The 18,981-nt window shown below is 39.9% G+C and overlaps 1 non-coding gene across 1 annotated transcript; it reads right to left on the reverse strand.

Annotated features, from left to right (window-relative positions):
* Positions 1-17,144: 17,144 nt before the first annotated feature.
* Positions 17,145-17,252, reverse strand: LOC130958225 (small nucleolar RNA R71). Its single transcript, XR_009077358.1, has one exon. It is a non-coding gene; the product is annotated as a small nucleolar RNA R71 (small nucleolar RNA).
* Between the last annotated feature and the right edge of the window lie 1,729 nt (positions 17,253-18,981).

An 18,981-nucleotide genomic window follows, 5' to 3' on the forward strand; every position in this document is an offset into this window, starting at 1 on the left:
TCCGTCGGAAATATCCGTCTGTAATAACTAATTTTCTAGTAGTGATTAAACCATCGGTTAGATTGATTAGACTAATAAATCAATAACCAGTAATTAAAACGGTTTAATGACTAATCTGATTTTCATAACCTTGATTGGAATATAGAATTCGTGACCTAAAAAAGAAGTATTAAAGGTCATTAAACATTAAAGAAAATGAATTGATTTTATTAAAATCATTAAAAAGAATTAAATTAACTAAAATTTATTTCAAAACAAAGGATCACATATGTTTTGAGAAAGACAACTCAATCCGGGTAGACATTGTCTCTTCAATGTTAGCATTTCATCCCCACGCTTCAAGCGCAATTGCCGGCTCTGCCATCAAGTCAATCCTTCCATCGTCACTCTTGCAACGTGTAGCCCGATTTGGTAATCACTGCCGCCAAACCGAACTCGACATGCATGGCCTGGCACTACCATGATGTTGCTAGCTAGCTGGACCTTTATCAACTAATAATAAGAATGCCCTAAATCATTGCAGAGGTGGTCGTTGACTTCTTAGTTAGTGATACAACTAATATTTATGCTTGTAATAATATTACAAATTAATTAACTAATTTATTTATTTTTAATTTTTAATATATGTCAGTACTTAATCTTTAAATAAACAAATATTTAATAATATTAATATTTTTGTAACAAAATTGTTCCGAAAAATACCTTAAACCATGGTATGGCTTATGTTAAAAACAAGAGACTAAATTGAAGAAAGTATGATATATTATTGAGTGAGTTAAGAATGATACAATATAAACGGGTATTATATATAGGTGTTAGAAGAATCAAAGTAATAAAAACATAATATTTTATGATAAATATATAGATATGTTAAATAATGTTAATTGATCTAATTGATCCTAATTATACTTAAACATTCCCCCCTCTCCTTCAAACTCAAGTGGAAGCTAAAGATACCATCTTGAGTTTGGACATTAGAGTCCGAAAACAAGTAGGATGATGAGCCTTCATGAAGATATCAGTAGCCTGATTCAAAGTCCCAATAGCTATGAGACGAACAACATCAATAAGAAGGCGTTGCCAGACAAAATGGCAATCAATCTAAATGTGTTTGGTGCGTTCATGAAAAACATCATTATGAGCAATCTGAATAGCACTACGGTTGTCATAATAAACATTAGTTGGGGATCATTGAAGAAAATCCAAGTCTTCGAGAAGCCAACGAATCAAGACAACCTCAGCAATGGTGTCAGCGAGAGCTCGGTATTCAGCTTTGGTGCTTGATCGAGCAGTGAACGCTTGTTTCTTGGCTCACCAGAAAATAAGAGAGTCACCAAGAAACAAACAATAACCAGTAGTAGAACGACGATCAATGGGATCACCAGCATAATCAGCATTTGAGTACGCCTGAAGGGTTAAGGATGACTGGGCAGAAAAATGAAGACCATAAAATAGAGTGTCTTTGATGTAGCAAAGAATGCAAAGAATTGCAGCATAGTGAGTAGTACGAAGAGCTGACAAGAACTGGCTAAGAACATGAACTGGATAGGCGATGTCTGGTCATGTGACAATCAAGTAGACGAGACCTCCAACTAACTGTCGATAAAGAGTAGGGTTATCCAAAACAGTGCCATCCATAGGAGTAAACCGAATATTAAACTCAAGAGGGGTATACTCAGTGCGACTATCGGTAATTCTGACTCGAGAAAAAAGATCAGAATCAAACTTATCTTGAGAGATAGATGCCATCATTTGAGAGAACTAAGATATTTCATCTCAAAAGTGTGGTAAAGGGATGCTTTAAGACCAGAGATACCATCAACATCATCTCCAATAATGATCATGTTATCAACATACAAAAGTAGAAGAACAACCCCACATTCACTTTTACGAATAAAGAGAGCATTCTCATGAAGGTTACAAGTGAAACCCATATTGCATATAATAGTGCTAAACTTTTCAAACCATTCACGAGAAGCTTGCTTAAGACCATAAAGTGCCTTACGAAGGAGACATACTTTGCTAGAAGGACAAGAATATCCCGAGAGTAGTTTCATATAGACCTTCTTTTTCAAATTCTATTAAGAAATGCATTCTTCACATCCTTCTAACTGAGAGACCATTTTCTGACCACACGTGAACAGATGTGAGACGAGCAACAGGAGCAAAAGTTTATTCATGATCAATACCATACTCTTGCGTACATCCTTGAGCGACTAATTGTTCTTTATAACGGTCAATAGAACTATCAGAGCGAGTCTTGATCTTGTATACTAATCTACTATCCTTAATTTCATGATCAGATGGAGGATCAATCAAGTTCCAAGTGTGTGCTTTTTTAAGTGCTTGAATTTCTTCCTGCAAAACAATGATAATCAAGAAGATGGGAAGGTGGGTTTCTTACTCTAGAAGAACGATTGGAGGGAGGAGGCATGACAGCAGAAGCAAAATCATCACCCGGTCCAGAATCATCAGGAGATGGAGAAGAAGGAAGAGTAGAAGGCTCGAGAGGTTGACTGGAGATAGATCCTGTAGAATCAATACTAGGAAAAAGATCAACATTGGGATTAATGAAAAACAATGACTGAGTAGAAGGAATGGACTCAAATAAGGAGAACTTAGAAAGCATGTGATACTCTGGTGTGCGAAATTGTGATCACTACTTTTCACAACTCAAATAATCCCTAGTAATGGCCCCAAGAACTTGGTGCTCAATACCATGGCATAAACACAACTTTGCACAACTAACCAGCAAGTGCACTGGGTCGTCCAAGTAATAAACCTTACGCGAGTAAGGGTCGATCCCACGGAGATTGTTGGTATGAAGCAAGCTATGGTCACCTTGTAAATCTTAGTCAGGCAGACTCAAATGGGTATAGTGATATACGAATAAAGCATAAAGATAAAGATAGAGGTACTTATGTAATTCATTGGTAGGAACTTCAGATAAGCGTATGAAGATGCCTTCCCTTCCGTCTCTCTGCTTTCCTATTGTCTTCATCCAATCCTTCTTACTCCTTTCCATGGCAAGCTTATGTAGGGTTTCACCGTTGTCAGTGGCTACCTCCCATCCTCTCAGTGAAAACGTTCCTATGCTCTGTCACAGCATATGGCTAATCAGCTGTCGGTTCTTGATGAGCGGATAATTTGTACCCTTTTTGGCATTGTTTTTAGTATGTTTTTAGTATGATCTAGTTAGTTTTTAGTATATTTTTATTAGTTTTTAGTTAAAATTCACTTTTCTGGACTTTACTATGAGTTTGTGTGTTTTTCTGTGATTTCAGGTATTTTCTGGCTGAAATTGAGGGACCTGAGCAAAAATCTGATCCAGAGACTGAAAAGGACTGCAGATGCTGTTGGATTCTGACCTCCCTGCACTCGAAGTGGATTTTCTGGAGCTACAGAAGCCCAATTGGCGCGCTCTTAACGGCGTTGGAAAGTAGACATCCTGGGCTTTCCAGCAATATATGATAGTCCATACTTTGCCCAAGATTTGATGGCCCAAACCGGCATTCAAAGTCACCCTCAGAAATTCTAGCGTTAAACGCCGGAACTGGCACCTAAATGGGAGTTAAAGGCCCAAACTGGCATAAAAGCTGGCGTTTAACTCAAAGAAGAGTCTCTACACGAAAAGCTGGCGTTTAACTCAAAGAAGAGTCTCTACACCAAGTGGGCCCGGAAGTAGATTTTTATGTCATTTACTCATCTCTGTAAACCTTAGGCTACTAGTTTTCTATAAGTAGGACCTTTTGCTATTGTATTTTCATCTGGGAATCTTTGGACATCTAGTTCTTAGATCATTTGGGAGGCTGGCCATTCGGCCATGCCTAGACCTCGTTCTTATGTATTTTCAACGGTGGAGTTTCTACACACCATAGATTAAGGTGTGGAGCTCTGCTGTACCTCGAGTATTAATGCAATTACTATTGTTCTTCTATTCAATTCCGCTTGTTCTTTGTCCAAGATATCACTTGTTCTTCAACTTGATGAATGTGATGATCCGTGACACTCATCATCATTCTCACCTATGAACAAGGTGACTGACAACCACTTTTGTTCTACAAGCAACAAAGGCTCTAGTGAATATCTCTTGGATTCTTGATACACAATGCATGGTTGATCGCCTGACAACCGAGTGCTCGCCTGACAAACGAGCCAGCCATTCCGTGAGATCAGAGTCTTCGTGGTATAGGCGAGAACAGATGGCGGCATTCAAGAGAATCCGGAAGGTCTAACCTTGTCTGTGGTATTCTGAGTAGGATTCAATGATTGAATGGCTGTGACGTGCTTCAAACTCCTAGCAGGCGGGGCGTTAGTGACAGACGCAAAAGAATCACTGGATTCTATTCCGGCCTGACCGAGAACCGACAGCTGATTAGCCATATGCTGTAACAGAGCATAGGAACATTTTCACTGAGAGGATGGGAGGTAGCCCCTGACAACGGTGAAACCCTACATAAGCTTGCCATGGAAAGGAGTAAGAAGGATTGGATGAAGACAGTAGGAAAGCAGAGAGACGGAAGGGAAGGCATCTTCATACGCTTATCTGAAGTTCTTACCAATGAATTACATAAGTACCTCTATCTTTATCTTTATGCTTTATTCGTATATCACTATACCCATTTGAGTCTGCCTGACTAAGATTTACAAGGTGACCATAGCTTGCTTCATACCAACAATCTCCGTGGGATCGACCCTTACTCGCGTAAGGTTTATTACTTGGACGACCCAGTGCACTTGCTGGTTAGTTGTGCAAAGTTGTGTAGTGATCACAATTTTGCACACCAAGTTTTTGGCGCCGTTGCCGGGGATTGTTTTGTGTATGGACAACTGACGGTTCATCTTGTTTCTTAGATTAGGTATTTTTCTTCAGAGTTCTTAAGAATGAATTCTAGTGTTTCAAGGTGATGTTCTTATCATCACCAAAGCTGATTGATTCTCATCAATTTAGCTCTTGAATGCAATGTCCTGCTGAAGCTTAGCTAGCCATGTCTAATTCCTTTAGACTAAAGCTTTAGACTAACATTGCATGATTCCTGGAATTCTCATTAAGAATTTTGATACCTTTATTTTCTTTTCCATATAATTTTCGAAAAAGCACAAAAAAATTACAAAATCATAAAAACCAAAATTATTTTATATTTCTTGTTTGAGTCTAGTATCTCATTTTAAGTTTGGTGTCAATTGCATGCATTCATTCATGTGTCTCAAGGATCTTCAAGATGTTATTGATGATTTCTTACTCTAATCTTTAAATTCTCTTGACTTGAGTGTTTATATGTCTCTTATGCATTCTCATTTTGTTAGTGTCAGCAGTATACAAACTGCTAAGTTTGGTGTCTTGCATGCATTGTTATTTGATTTTAGTGCATTTTGATTATTCCTTATTATTAAAAATCCAAAAATATTTTTAATTTGTGTCTTCTCAAGTCAATAATACAGAGAATTGAAGATTCAGAACATACAGGAGAGGAATTGCACAGAAAAAGCTGGGCGTTCAAAACGCCCAGTGAAGAAGGACAGAATGGCGTTTAAACGCCAGCCAGGGTACCTGGTTGGGCGTTTAACGCCCAAAAGGGTATAGTTTTGGGCGTTAAACGCCAGAATGTGCACCATTCTGGGCGTTTAACGCCAGGATGGCACAAGGGGGAGGATTTTGTTTTCAAATCAATTTTTTTTTTCAAGTTTTCAAAAGTTTTTCAAAATCAAATCTTTTTCAAATCATATCTTTTCAATCAAATGTTTTCAAAATCAATTTCTTACCTTTTTCAAAGATACTTGCTAACAATTAATGATTTGATTGAACATTTCAAGTATGTTGCCTTTTCTGTTGAGAAAGGTTTAATGTTTGAATCATATCTTTTCTTGTTAAGCAAGTCATTAATTTTTTTTTATCAAATCTTTTTTTAAAATTGTTTTCAAATCATATTTTCTCAATCACATATTTTTAAAACCAATCATATCTTTTTAATCACATCTTTTTCAAAATAGTTTTCAATCAAACCTTTTTGATTTCTAATTTCAAAATCTTTTTCAAAAATCATTTTTTTACTCAGTTTTCGAAAATTAAAGACTATTTTTCAAAATGTTTTCAAAATCCTTTACTTAATTTTCGAAAATTACCTCCCTTCTTCTCACATCCTTCTATTTATGGACTAACACTATTCCTTAATGCAAAATTCGAACTCCATCTTCTTTGATAAGTTCGAATTTTCTACTTCTGTCTTCTATCTTTCTTTTCCTCTGACACTGATGAGCGGATAATTTATACACTTTTTGGCATTGTTTTTAGTATATTTTTAGTATGATCTAGTTAGTTTTTAGTATATTTTTATTAGTTTTTAGTTAAAATTCACTTTTCTGGACTTTACTATGAGTTTGTGTGTATTTCTGTGATTTCAGGTATTTTCTGGCTGAAATTGAGGGACCTGAGCAAAAATCTGATCCAGAGACTCAAAAGGACTGCAGATGCTGTTGGATTCTGACCTCCCTGCACTCGAAGTGGATTTTCTGGAGCTACAGAAGCCCAATTGGCGCGCTCTTAACGGCGTTGGAAAGTAGACATCCTGGGCTTTCCAGCAATATATGATAGTCCATACTTTGCCCAAGATTTGATGGCCCAAACCGGCGTTCAAAGTCACCTCAAGAAATTCCAGCGTTAAACGCCGGAACTGGCACCTAATTGGGAGTTAAACGCCCAAACTGGCACTAAAGCTGGCGTTTAACTCCAAGGAGAGTCTCTACACGAAATTGCTTCATTGCTCAGCCCAAGCACACACCAAGTGGGTCCGGAAGTGGATTTTTCTGTCATTTACTCATCTATGTACTAGTTTTCTATAAGTAGGACCTTTTACTATTGTATTAGGGGAGCTTTTTGATCATGTTTTGATGATTGAACCCTCTTTGGGAGGCTGGCCATTCGGCCATGCCTAGACCTTATGCTTATGTATTTTCAACGGTGGAGTTTCTACACACCATAGATTAGGTGTGGAGCTCTGCTGTACCTCGAGTATTAATGCAATTACTATTGTTCTTCCATTCATTCCGCTTGTTCTTTGTCCAAGATATCACTTGTTCTTCAACATGATGAAGGTGATGATTGACGCCCATCACCATTCTCCCCCATGAACAAGGTGACTGACAACCATTCTTGTTCTACAAGCATCTGAGGCTTAGTGATATCTCTTGGATTCCTGATTGCACGATGCATGGTTGATCGCCTGACAACCGAGTGCTCGCCTGACAAACGAGCCAACCATTCCGTGAGATCAGAGTCTTCGTGGTATAGGCAAGAACTGATGGCGGCATTCAAGAGAATCCGGAAGGTCTAACCTTGTCTGTGGTATTCTGAGTAGGATTCAATGATTGAATGACTGTGACGTGCTTCAAACCTGTAACCTACTGGGCGTTAGTGACAGACGCAAAAGAGTGATTCTATTCCGGTAGGGGAGGGAACCAAACCGGTGATTGGCAGTACTGTGACAGAGTGCGTGCATTAGCTTTCACTGCGCGGATGGGAGGTAGCTGCTGACAACAGTGAAACCCTACACGAGCTTGCCATGGAAAGGAGTAAGAAGGATTGGATGAAGGCAGTAGGAAAGCAGAGAGACGGAAGGGAAGGCATCTTCATACACTTGTCTGAAGCTCTTACACCAATGATATACATAAGTATCACTATCTTTATCTTTTATATTATTTTCGTTCATCATCATATACATTGAGTTTGCCTGACTAAGATTTACAAGATGACCATAGCTTGCTTCAATGCTAACAATCTCCGTGGGATCGACCCTTACTCACGTAAGGTATTACTTGGACGACCCAGTGCACTTGCTGTTAGTTGTGCGAAGTTGTGTAATGCCATGGAATTGAACCACCAAGTTTTTGGAGTTCATGACCAGGGATTATGAGAGTTGTGAAAAAGTATTGTTCACAATTTCGCGCTACCAAGTTTTTGGCGCCGTTGCCGGGGATTGTTCAAGTTTTGAGCAAGCTTTTGGTAACAATGCCTGGGATTGTTCTAGTTTGGACAACTGACGGTTCATCTTGTTGCTTAGATTAGGTATTTTTTTTTTCGAAATTCTTGAAGATGAATTCTAGAGTTTCATGATGATTTGTTGAAATCTGGCTGGCTGAGAAGCCATGTCTAATCTGATTGGACCGAGGTTTCAACTTATCACCACAAAAGCTTGTTGATTTTCATCAGTTTTGCTTTTGGAGCAGTGATCTGCTAAGATTTGGCTGACCTTTGGTCATGTCTAGTGTTTTGGACCGAAGCTTTCTTTGAAAGCTTGGCTGGCTGTGAAGCCATGTCTAATTCCTGGACCGGAGTCTTAGACTAGCATTGCACTGATTCCTGGAATTCTCATTAAGAATTTTGATACCTTTTTCCACTTAATTTTCGAAAAACACAAAAAAATTTTGCAAAACCATAAAATCCAAAAATATTTCTTGTTTGAGTCTAGAGTCTCATCTTAAGTTTGGTGTCAAATGCATGTTTTTGTTATATTTTTCGAATCCATGCATATATTTCTTGTTTTAATCTTTAAATTCTATTGACTTGAGTGTTCATGTGTCTCATATAGTGTCAGTAGCACACAAACTGCTAAAGTTTGGTGTCTTGCATGCATTGTTATTTGATTCTTGTTGCATTTTGATTATTAAAAATCCAAAAATATTTTTAATTTGTGTCTTTTCAAGTCAATAATACAAAGAATTGAAGATTCAGAACATACTGCAGAGGAATTATACAGAAAAAGCTGAGCATTCAAAAATGCCCAGTGAAGAAGGCAGACTGGCGTTTAAACGCCAGCCAGGGTACCTGGTTGGGCGTTTAACGCCCAAAGAGGTAGCATTTTGGGCGTTAAACGCCAGAATGTATACCATTCTGGGCGTTTAACGCCAGGATGGTGCTAGGGGGAAGATTTTGTTTTCAAAATCAATTTTTTTTCAAGTTTTCAAAGTTTTTCAAAACCAAATCTTTTTCAAATCATATCTTTTCAATCAAATGTTTTCAAAATCAATTTCTTTCCTTTCTCAAAGATACTTACTAACAATTAATGATTTGATTGAACATTTTTTTTTGCCTTTTCTATTAAGAAAGGTTTTATGTTTGAATCATATCTTTTCTTGTTAGGCAAGTCATTAATTTTCTAAATCATATCTTTTCAAATTGTTTTCAAATCTATCTTCTAAAATTGTTTTCAAATCATATTTTCTCAATCACATCTTTTTAATCACATCTTTTTCAAATTAAGTTTTCAATCAAATCTTTTTAATTTCTAATTTCAAAATCTTTTTCAAAAATCACTTGATTTCTTTTTCACTTTTAATTTTCGAAAATTATCAATCAAATTTTCAAAATGTTTTCAAAATCTTTTAATTGAATTTTCGAAAATCCACTTCCCTCCTTCCCACATCCTACTATTTATGGAGTACCACTCCTTCTAAATGCACAATTCGAACCTTATCTAATTAAAGTTCGAATTCTTCTTCTCCTTCTTCTTTCTATTTCTCTTTTCCTCTGACATTCCAAAGGAATCTCTATACTGTGACATAGAGGATTCCACATTTTCTTGTTCTCTTCTCTTTCATATGAGCAGGAGCAGAGACAAAGGCATTCTTGTTGAAGCTGATCCTGAACCTGAGAGGACCCTGAAGAGAAAGCTAAGAGAAGCCAAAGCACAACTCTCTTTAGAGGACCTGACCGAATTCTTCAAGGAAGAAGAACCCATGGTAGCCGAAAACAACAACAATGCCAACAATGCAAGGAAGGTGCTGGGTGACTTCACTGCACCTACTCCTGATTTCTATGGGAGAAGCATCTCTATCCCTGCCATTGGAGCAAACAACTTTGAGCTTAAGCCTCAATTAGTTTCTCTAATGCAACAGAATTGCAAGTTCCATGGACTTCCAATGGAAGATCCTCATCAGTTTTTAGCTGAATTCTTGCAAATCTGTGACACAGTCAAGACTAATGGGGTTAACCCTGAGGTCTATAGACTGATGCTATTCCCTTTTGCTGTAAGAGACAGAGCTAGAATATGGTTGGATTCTCAACCTAAAGAAAGCCTGGACTCTTGGGAAAAGCTAGTCAATGCCTTCTTGGCAAAGTTCTTTCCACCACAAAGATGGAGTAAGCTTAGAGTGGAAGTCCAAACCTTCAGACAGAAGGATGGAGAATCCCTCTATGAAGCTTGGGAAAGATACAAACAACTAATCAGAAAATGTCCCTCAGACATGCTTTCTGAATGGAGCATCATAGGTATTTTCTATGATGGTCTCTCTGAACTATCCAAGATGTCTTTGGATAGCTCTGCTGGAGGATCTCTTCATCTGAAGAAGACGCCTGCAGAAGCTCAAGAATTGATTGAAATGGTTGCAAATAACCAATTCATGTACACTTCTGAAAGAAATCCTGTGAACAATGGGACTAGTCAGAAGAAAGGAGTTCTTGAGATTGATACTCTGAATGCCATTTTGGCTCAGAACAAGATATTGACTCAACAAGTCAATTTGATTTCTCAAAGTCTATCTGGAATGCAAAATGCACCAAGCAGTACTAAGGAAGCTTCATCTGAGGAAGAAGCCTATGATCCTGAGAACCCTTCAATGGAAGAGGTGAATTACCTAGGAGAACCCTATGGAAACACCTACAATTCTTCATGGAGAAATCACCCCAATTTCTCATGGAAGAATCAAGAGAGACCTCAACAAGGTTTCAATAACAATAATGGTGGAAGAAACAGGTTTAGCAATGGCAAGCCTTTTCCATCATCTTCTCAGCAACAGACAGAGAGTTCTAAGCAGAATACTTCTGACTTAGCAACAATGGTCTCTGATCTAATAAAGACCACTCAAAGTTTCATGAATGAAACAAGGTCCTCCATCAGAAATTTGGAAGGACAAGTGGGTCAGCTGAGCAAGAAAGTTACTGAACTCCCTCCTAGCACTCTCCCAAGTAATACAGAAGAAAATCCAAAAGGAGAGTGCAAAGCCATAGACATGGCCGAATATGGAGAGGAAAGAGAGGAGGAGGACGCCACTGAGGAAGACCTCAGTGGGCGTGTACCAATCTCCTCTGAGTTCCTCAATGAGGAACAATGGGAATCTGAGGCTCAAAATGAGACCATAGAGATTCCATTGGACTTACTTCTGCCATTCATGAGCTCTGATGAGTATTCTTCCTCTGAAGAGGATGAGTATGTCACTGAAGAGCAAGTTGCTAAATACTTTGGAGCAATCATGAAACTAAATGACAAGTTATTTGGAAATGAGACTTGGGAGGATGAACCACCCTTGCTCACCAAAGAACTGGACGACTTGTCTAGGCAGAAACTGCCTCAAAAGAGGCAGGATCCTGGGAAGTTTTCTATACCTTGTACCATAGGCACCATGACCTTCAAGAAAGCCTTGTGTGACTTAGGGTCAAGTGTAAACCTCATGCCCCTCTCTGTAATGGAGAAATTAGGGATCTTTGAGGTGCAAGCTGCAAGAATCTCATTAGAGATGGCAGACAATTCAAGAAAACAAGCTCATGGACTTGTAGAGAATGTTTTGGTGAAAACCATTACATCCCTACTGACTTCATAGTCCTAGAGACTGGGAAGTGCATGGATGAATCCATCATCCTTGGCAGACCCTTCCTAGCCACAGCAAAGGCTGTGATTGATGTTGATAGAGGAGAGTTGATCATTCAAGTGAATGAAGAATCCTTGGTGTTTAAGGCCCAAGGACATCCCTCTATCATCATGGAGTGGAAGCATGAAGAGCTTCTCTCAAAACAGAGCCAAGCAGAGCCCCCACAGTCAAACTCTAAGTTTGGTGTTGGGAGGCCACAACCAAACTCTAAGTTTGGTGTTGAACCCCCACATTCAAACTCTAAGTTTGGTGTTGGGAGGTTCCAACATTGCTCTGATCATTTCTAAGGCTCCATGAGAGTCCTCTGTCAAGCTAATGACATTAAAGAAGCGCTTGTTGGGAGGCAACCCAATGTTTTATAGTTAACTATTTTCTTTTGTTATTTTATCTTTTTTGTAGGTTGATGATCATAAGAAGTCACAAAAACAATGAAAAAAGCAAAAACAGAATGAAAACAGGAAGAAAAACAGCACACCCTGGAGGAGAAGAAGCTGGCGTTCAAACGCCAGTAATACTAGCTGTTGGGCGTTTAACGCCCAGTCTGGCACCATTCTGGGCGTTTAACGCCAGAAAGGGGCACCAGACTGGCGTTAAACGCCAGTAAAGGGCAACAACCTGGCGTTAAACGCCAGGAATGGGCACCAGCCCGGCGTTTAACGCCAGAAATGGCTCAAAACGTGGATTTTGATGCCACTTGGTGCAGGGATGACTTTTCCTTGACACCACAGGATCTGTGGACCCCACAGGACCCCACCATCACTCTCTCTCTTCTTCCCCCATTCACCAATCACCTCAACACCTCTTCCCCAAAAACCCTTCACCTATCAAATCCCATCTTTCTCTTCACCACTCACATCCATCCTTCATTAATCCCCACCAACCTCACCCTTCAAATTCAAACCACTTTCCCTCCCAAACCCACCCTCCATGGCCGAACCATTACCCCCTATTTCCTATATATACCCTTCTTCAACCCTTCATTTTCACACAACCTAAACACCCCTTCTTTCCCTTCTTGGCCGAACACACCACCTTCCCCCTCTTCCTCATTTCTTCTTCTTCTACTCTCTTCTTTCTTCTTTTGCTCGAGGACGAGCAAACATTTTAAGTTTGGTGTGGTAAAAGCAATGCTTTTTCATAACCATTTATGGCATCCAAGGCCGGAGAAACCTCTAGAAAGAGGAAAGGAAAGGCAAAAGCTTCCACCTCCGAGTCATGGGAGATGGATAGATTCCTCTCAAGGGTGCATCAAGCCCACTTCTATGAAGTTGTGGCCTTGAAGAAGGTGACCCCCGAGGTCCCCTTTTCACTCAAAAAGGGTGAATATCCGGAGATCCGCCATGAGATCCGAAGAAGAGGTTGGGAAGTACTTACCAACCCCATTCAACAAGTCGGAATCTTGATGGTTCAAGAGTTCTATGCCAATGCATGGATCACAAAGAACCAAGACCAAAGTGTGAACCCGAATCCAAAGAATTATCTCACTATGGTTTGGGGGAAATACTTGGATTTTAGTCCGGAGAGTGTGAGGGTGGCGTTCAACTTGCCTATGATGCAAGGAGATGAGCATCCTTACACTAGAAGGGTCAACTTTGATCAAAGGTTGGACCAAGTCCTCACAACTATATGTGAAGAGGGCGCACAATGGAAGCAAGATTCAAGAGGAAAGCCGGTTCAATTGAGAAGGCATGACCTCAAGCCCGTGGCTAGAGGATGGTTAGAGTTCATACAACGCTCAATCATTCCCACTAGCAACCGGTCCGAAGTTACCATAGACCGGGCCATCATGATTCATAGCATCATGATTGGAGAAGAAGTAGAAGTTCATGAGGTTATAGCTCAAGAACTCTACAAGGTGGCGGACAAGACCTCCACTTTGGCAAGATTAGCCTTTCCTCACCTCATTTATCACCTCTGTTATTCAGTTGGAGTTGACATAGAAGGAGATACCCCCATTGATGAGGACAAACCCATCACCAAGAAAAGGATGGAGTACACAAGAGACCCCTCTCACCATGAGATCCCTGAGATACCTCAAGGGATGCACTTTCCTCCACAAAATTATTGGGAGCAACTAAACACCTCCCTAGGAGAATTGAGTTCCAACATGGGACAACTAAGGGTGGAGCATCAAGAACACTCCATTCTTCTCCATGAAATTAGAGAAGATCAAAGAATCATGAGGGAGGAGCAACAAAGACAAGGAAGAGACATTGAGGAGCTCAAGCACTCCATAGGATCTTCAAGAGCAAGAAAGAGCCGCCATCACTAAGGTGGACCCGTTCCTTGATTTTCTTGTTCTTTATTCTTCTGTTTTTCAATTTTTATGCTTATGGTTATCCATGTTTGTGTCTTGTGATCATTAGTGTCTTAGTGTCTATGCCTTAAAGTTATGAATGTCCTATGAATCCATCACCTTTCTTGAATAAAAATGTGCTTAATTGAAAAGGAAAGAATTGCATGAATTCTGAATTTTATAATAGTTTAATTATTTTGATGTGGTGGCAACACTTTTGTTCTTTGAATGTATGCTTGAACAGTGCATATGTCTTTTGAACTTGTGGTTCATGAATGTTGGCTCTTGAAAGAATGATGAAAAAGGAGACATGTTACTGAGGATCTGAAAAATCATTAAAATGATTCTTGAAGCAAGAAAAAGCAGTGAATATAAAAAAAAAAAAGAGAAAGAAGGAAGCAAACGAAAAAAAAAAAAGAAAAAAAAAAGAAAGAAAAAGAAAGAAATAAAATTGTGATCCAAGGCAAATAAGAGTGTGCTTAAGAACCCTGGACACCTCTAATTGGGGACTTTAGCAAAGCTGAGTCACAATCTGAAAAGGTTCACCCAATTATGTGTCTGTGGCATGTATGTATCCGGTGGTAATACTGGAAGACAAAGTGCTTTGGGCCACAGCCAAGACTCAATAAGTAGCTGTGTTCAAGAATCATCATACTTAACTAGGAGAATCAATAACACTATCTGGATTCTGAGTTCCTAAAGAAGCCAATCATTCTGAATTACAAGGGATAGAGTGAGATGCCAAAACTATTTAGAGACAAAAGGCTAAAAGCCCCGCTCATCTAATTAATACTGATCTTCATAGATGTTTTTGGAGTTCATTGCATATTCTCTTCTTTTTATCTTATTTGATTTTCAGTTGCTTGAGGACAAGCAACAATTTAAGTTTGGTGTTGTGATGAGCGGATAATTTATACACTTTTTGGCATTGTTTTTAGTATATTTTTAGTATGATCTAGTTAGTTTTTAGTATATTTTTATTAGTTTTTAGTTAAAATTCACTTTTCTGGACTTTACTATGAGTTTGTGTGTTTTTCTGTGATTTCAGGTATTTTCTGGCTGAAATTGAGGGACCTGAGCAAAAATCTGATCCAGAGACTCAAAAGGACTGCAGATGCTGTTGGATTCTGACCTCCCTGCACTCAAAGTGGATTTTCTGGAGCTACAGAAGCCCAATTGGCGCGCTCTCAACGGCGTTGGAAAATAGACATCCTGGGCTTTCCAGCAATATATGATAGTCCATACTTTGCCCAAGATATGATGGCCCAAACCGGCGTTCAAAGTCACCTCAAGAAATTCCAGCGTTAAACGCCGGAACTGGCACCTAATTGGGAGTTAAACGCCCAAACTGGCACTAAAGCTGGCGTTTAACTCCAAGGAGAGTCTCTACACGAAATTGCTTCATTGCTCAGCCCAAGCACACACCAAGTGGGCCCGGAAGTAGATTTTTCTGTCATTTACTCATCTATGTACTAGTTTTCTATAAGTAGGACCTTTTACTATTGTATTAGGGGAGCTTTTTGATCATGTTTTGATGATTGAACCCTCTTTGGGAGGCTGGCCATTCGGCCATGCCTAGACCTTATGCTTATGTATTTTCAACGGTGGAGTTTCTACACACCATAGATTAAGGTGTGGAGCTCTGCTGTACCTCGAGTATTAATGCAATTACTATTGTTCTTCCATTCAATTCCGCTTGTTCTTTGTCCAAGATATCACTTGTTCTTCAACATGATGAAGGTGATGATTGACGCCCATCACCATTCTCCCCCATGAACAAGGTGACTGACAACCATTCTTGTTCTACAAGCATCTGAGGCTTAGTGAATATCTCTTGGATTCCTGATTGCACGATGCATGGTTGATCGCCTGACAACCGAGTGCTCGCCTGACAAACGAGCCAACCATTCCGTGAGATCAGAGTCTTCGTGGTATAGGCAAGAACTGATGGCGGCATTCAAGAGAATCTGGAAGGTCTAACCTTGTCTGTGGTATTCTGAGTAGGATTCAATGATTGAATGACTGTGACGTGCTTCAAACCTGTAACCTACTGGGCGTTAGTGACAGACGCAAAAGAGTGATTCTATTCCGGTAGGGGAGGGAACCAAACCGGTGATTGGCAGTACTGTGACAGAGTGCGTGCATTAGCTTTCACTGCGCGGATGGGAGGTAGCTGCTGACAACAGTGAAACCCTACACGAGCTTGCCATGGAAAGGAGTAAGAAGGATTGGATGAAGGCAGTAGGAAAGCAGAGAGACGGAAGGGAAGGCATCTTCATACACTTGTCTGAAGCTCTTACACCAATGATATACATAAGTATCACTATCTTTATCTTTTATATTATTTTCGTTCATCATCATATACATTTGAGTTTGCCTGACTAAGATTTACAAGATGACCATAGCTTGCTTCAATGCTAACAATCTCCGTGGGATCGACCCTTACTCACGTAAGGTATTACTTGGACGACCCAGTGCACTTGCTGGTTAGTTGTGCGAAGTTGTGTAATGCCATGGAATTGAACCACCAAGTTTTTGGAGTTCATGACCAGGGATTATGAGAGTTGTGAAAAAGTATTGTTCACAATTTTGCGCTACCAGACACCTAAAGGAATCTCTATACTGTGACATAGAGGATTCCACATTTTCTTGTTCCCTTCTCTTTCTTATGAGCAGGAGCAAAGACAAAAGTATTCTTGTTGAGGCTGATCCTGAACCTGAAAGGACCTTGAAGAGAAAGCTAAGAGAAGCCAAAGCACCACTCTCTGTAGAGGACCTAACAGAAATCTTCAAAGAAGAAGAACACATGGCAGCCGAAAACAACAATAATACAAACAATGCAAGGAAGGTGCTGGGTGACTTTACTGCACCTACTCCCGACTTCTATGGGAGAAGCATCTCTATCCCTGCCATTGGAGCAAACAACTTTGAGCTTAAGCCTCAATTAGTTTCTCTAATGCAACAGAATTGCAAGTTTCATGGACTTCTATTGGAAGATCCTCATCAGTTCTTAGCTGAATTCTTGCAAATCTGTGACACTGTCAAGACCAATGGGGTTGACCCTGAGGTCAGACTTATGCTATTCCCTTTTGCTGTAAGAGACAGAGCTAGGACATGGTTGGACTCACAACCTAAAGAAAGCCTGGACTCATGGGAAAAGCTAGTCAATGCCTTCTTGGCAAAGTTCTTTCCACCTCAAAAATTGAGTAAGCTTAGAGTGGAAGTCCAAACCTTCAGACAAAAGGATGGAGAATCCCTCTATGAAGCTTGGGAAAGATACAAACAATTGATCAGAAAATGTCCTTCTGACATGCTTTCTGAATGGAGCATCATAGGTATTTTCTATGATGGTCTCTCTGAACTATCCAAGATGTCTTTGGATAGCTCTGCTGGAGGATCTCTTCATTTGAAGAAGACGCCTACAGAAGCTCAAGAGCTGATTGAAATGGTTGCAAATAACCAATTCATGTACACTTCTGAAAGGAATCCTGTGAACAATGGGACTAATCAGAAGAAAGGAGTTCTTGAGATTGATGCTCTGAATGCCATTCTGGCACAGAACAAGATATTGACTCAACAAGTCAATTTGATCTCTCAAAGTCTGTCTGGAATGCAAAATGCACCAAGCAGTACTAAGGATGCTTCATCTGAAGAAGAAGCCTATGATCTTGGAACCCTTCAATGGAAGAGGTGAATTACCTAGGAGAACCCTATGGAAACACCTATAATTCTTCATGGAGAAATCATCCAAATTTCTCATAGAAGAATCAAGAGAGACCTCAACAAGGTTTCAACAACAATAATGGTGGAAGAAACAGGTTTAGCAATGGCAAGCCTTTTCCATCATCTTCTCAGCAACAGACAGAGAATTCTAAGCAGAACCCCTCTGACTTAGCAACTATGGTCTCTGATCTAATCAAAACCACTCAAAGTTTCATGACTGAAACAAGGTCCTCCATTAGGAATTTGGAGGCACAAGTGGGACAGCTGAGCAAGAAAGTTACTGAACTCCCTCCTAGTACTCTCCCAAGCAATACAGAAGAAAATCCAAAAGGAGAGTGCAAGGCCATCAACATGGCCGAATTTGGAGAGGAAGGAGAGGAAGTGAACGCCACTGAGGAAGACCTCAGTGGGCGTGCACTGACCTCTATTGAGTTCCCCAATGAGGAACCATGGGAATATGAAGCTCAAAATGAGACCATAGAGATTCCATTGGACTTACTTCTGTCTTTCATGAGCTCTGATGAGTATTCTTCCTCTGAAAAGGATGAGTATGTCACTGAAGAGCAAGTTGCTAAATACCTTGGAGCAATCATGAAGCTAAATGACAAGTTATTTGGAAATGAGACTTGGGAGAATGAACCTCCTTTGCTCACCAAAGAACTGGATGACTTGTCTAGGCAGGAATTACCTCAAAAGAGACAAGATCCTGGGAAGTTTTCAATACCTTGTACCATAGGCACCATGACCTTTAAGAAGGCTCTGTGTGACTTAGGGTCAAGTGTAAACCTCATGCCCCTCTCTGTAATGGAGAAGCTAGGGATCTTTGAGGTGCAAGCTGCAAGAATCTCATTAGAGATGGCAGACAACTCAAGAAAACAAGCCCATGGACTTGTAGAGGATGTTTTGGTGAAGATTGAAGACCATTACATCTCTGCTGATTTCATAGTCCTAGAGACTGGGAAGTGCATGGATGAAACCATCATCCTTGGCAGACCCTTCCTAGCCACAGCAAAGGCTGTGATTGATGTTGATAGAGGCGAACTGATCATTCAAGTGAATGAAGAATCCTTTGTGTTTAAGACTCAAGGATATCCCTCTGTCACCATGGAGAGGAAGCATGAAGAGCTTCTCTCAAATCAGAGTCAAACAGAGCCCCCACAGTCAAACTCTAAGTTTGGTGTTGGGAGGCCACAACCAAACTCTAAGTTTGGTGTTGAACCCCCACATTCAAACTCTAAGTTTGGTGTTGGGAGGTTCCAACATTGCTCTGAGAAAATGTGAGGCTCCATGAGAGCCCTTTGTCAAGCTACTGACATTAAAGA

This window comes from Arachis stenosperma, chromosome 10 (genome assembly GCF_014773155.1).
Source record: "Arachis stenosperma cultivar V10309 chromosome 10, arast.V10309.gnm1.PFL2, whole genome shotgun sequence".
NCBI lineage: Eukaryota > Viridiplantae > Streptophyta > Magnoliopsida > Fabales > Fabaceae > Arachis > Arachis stenosperma.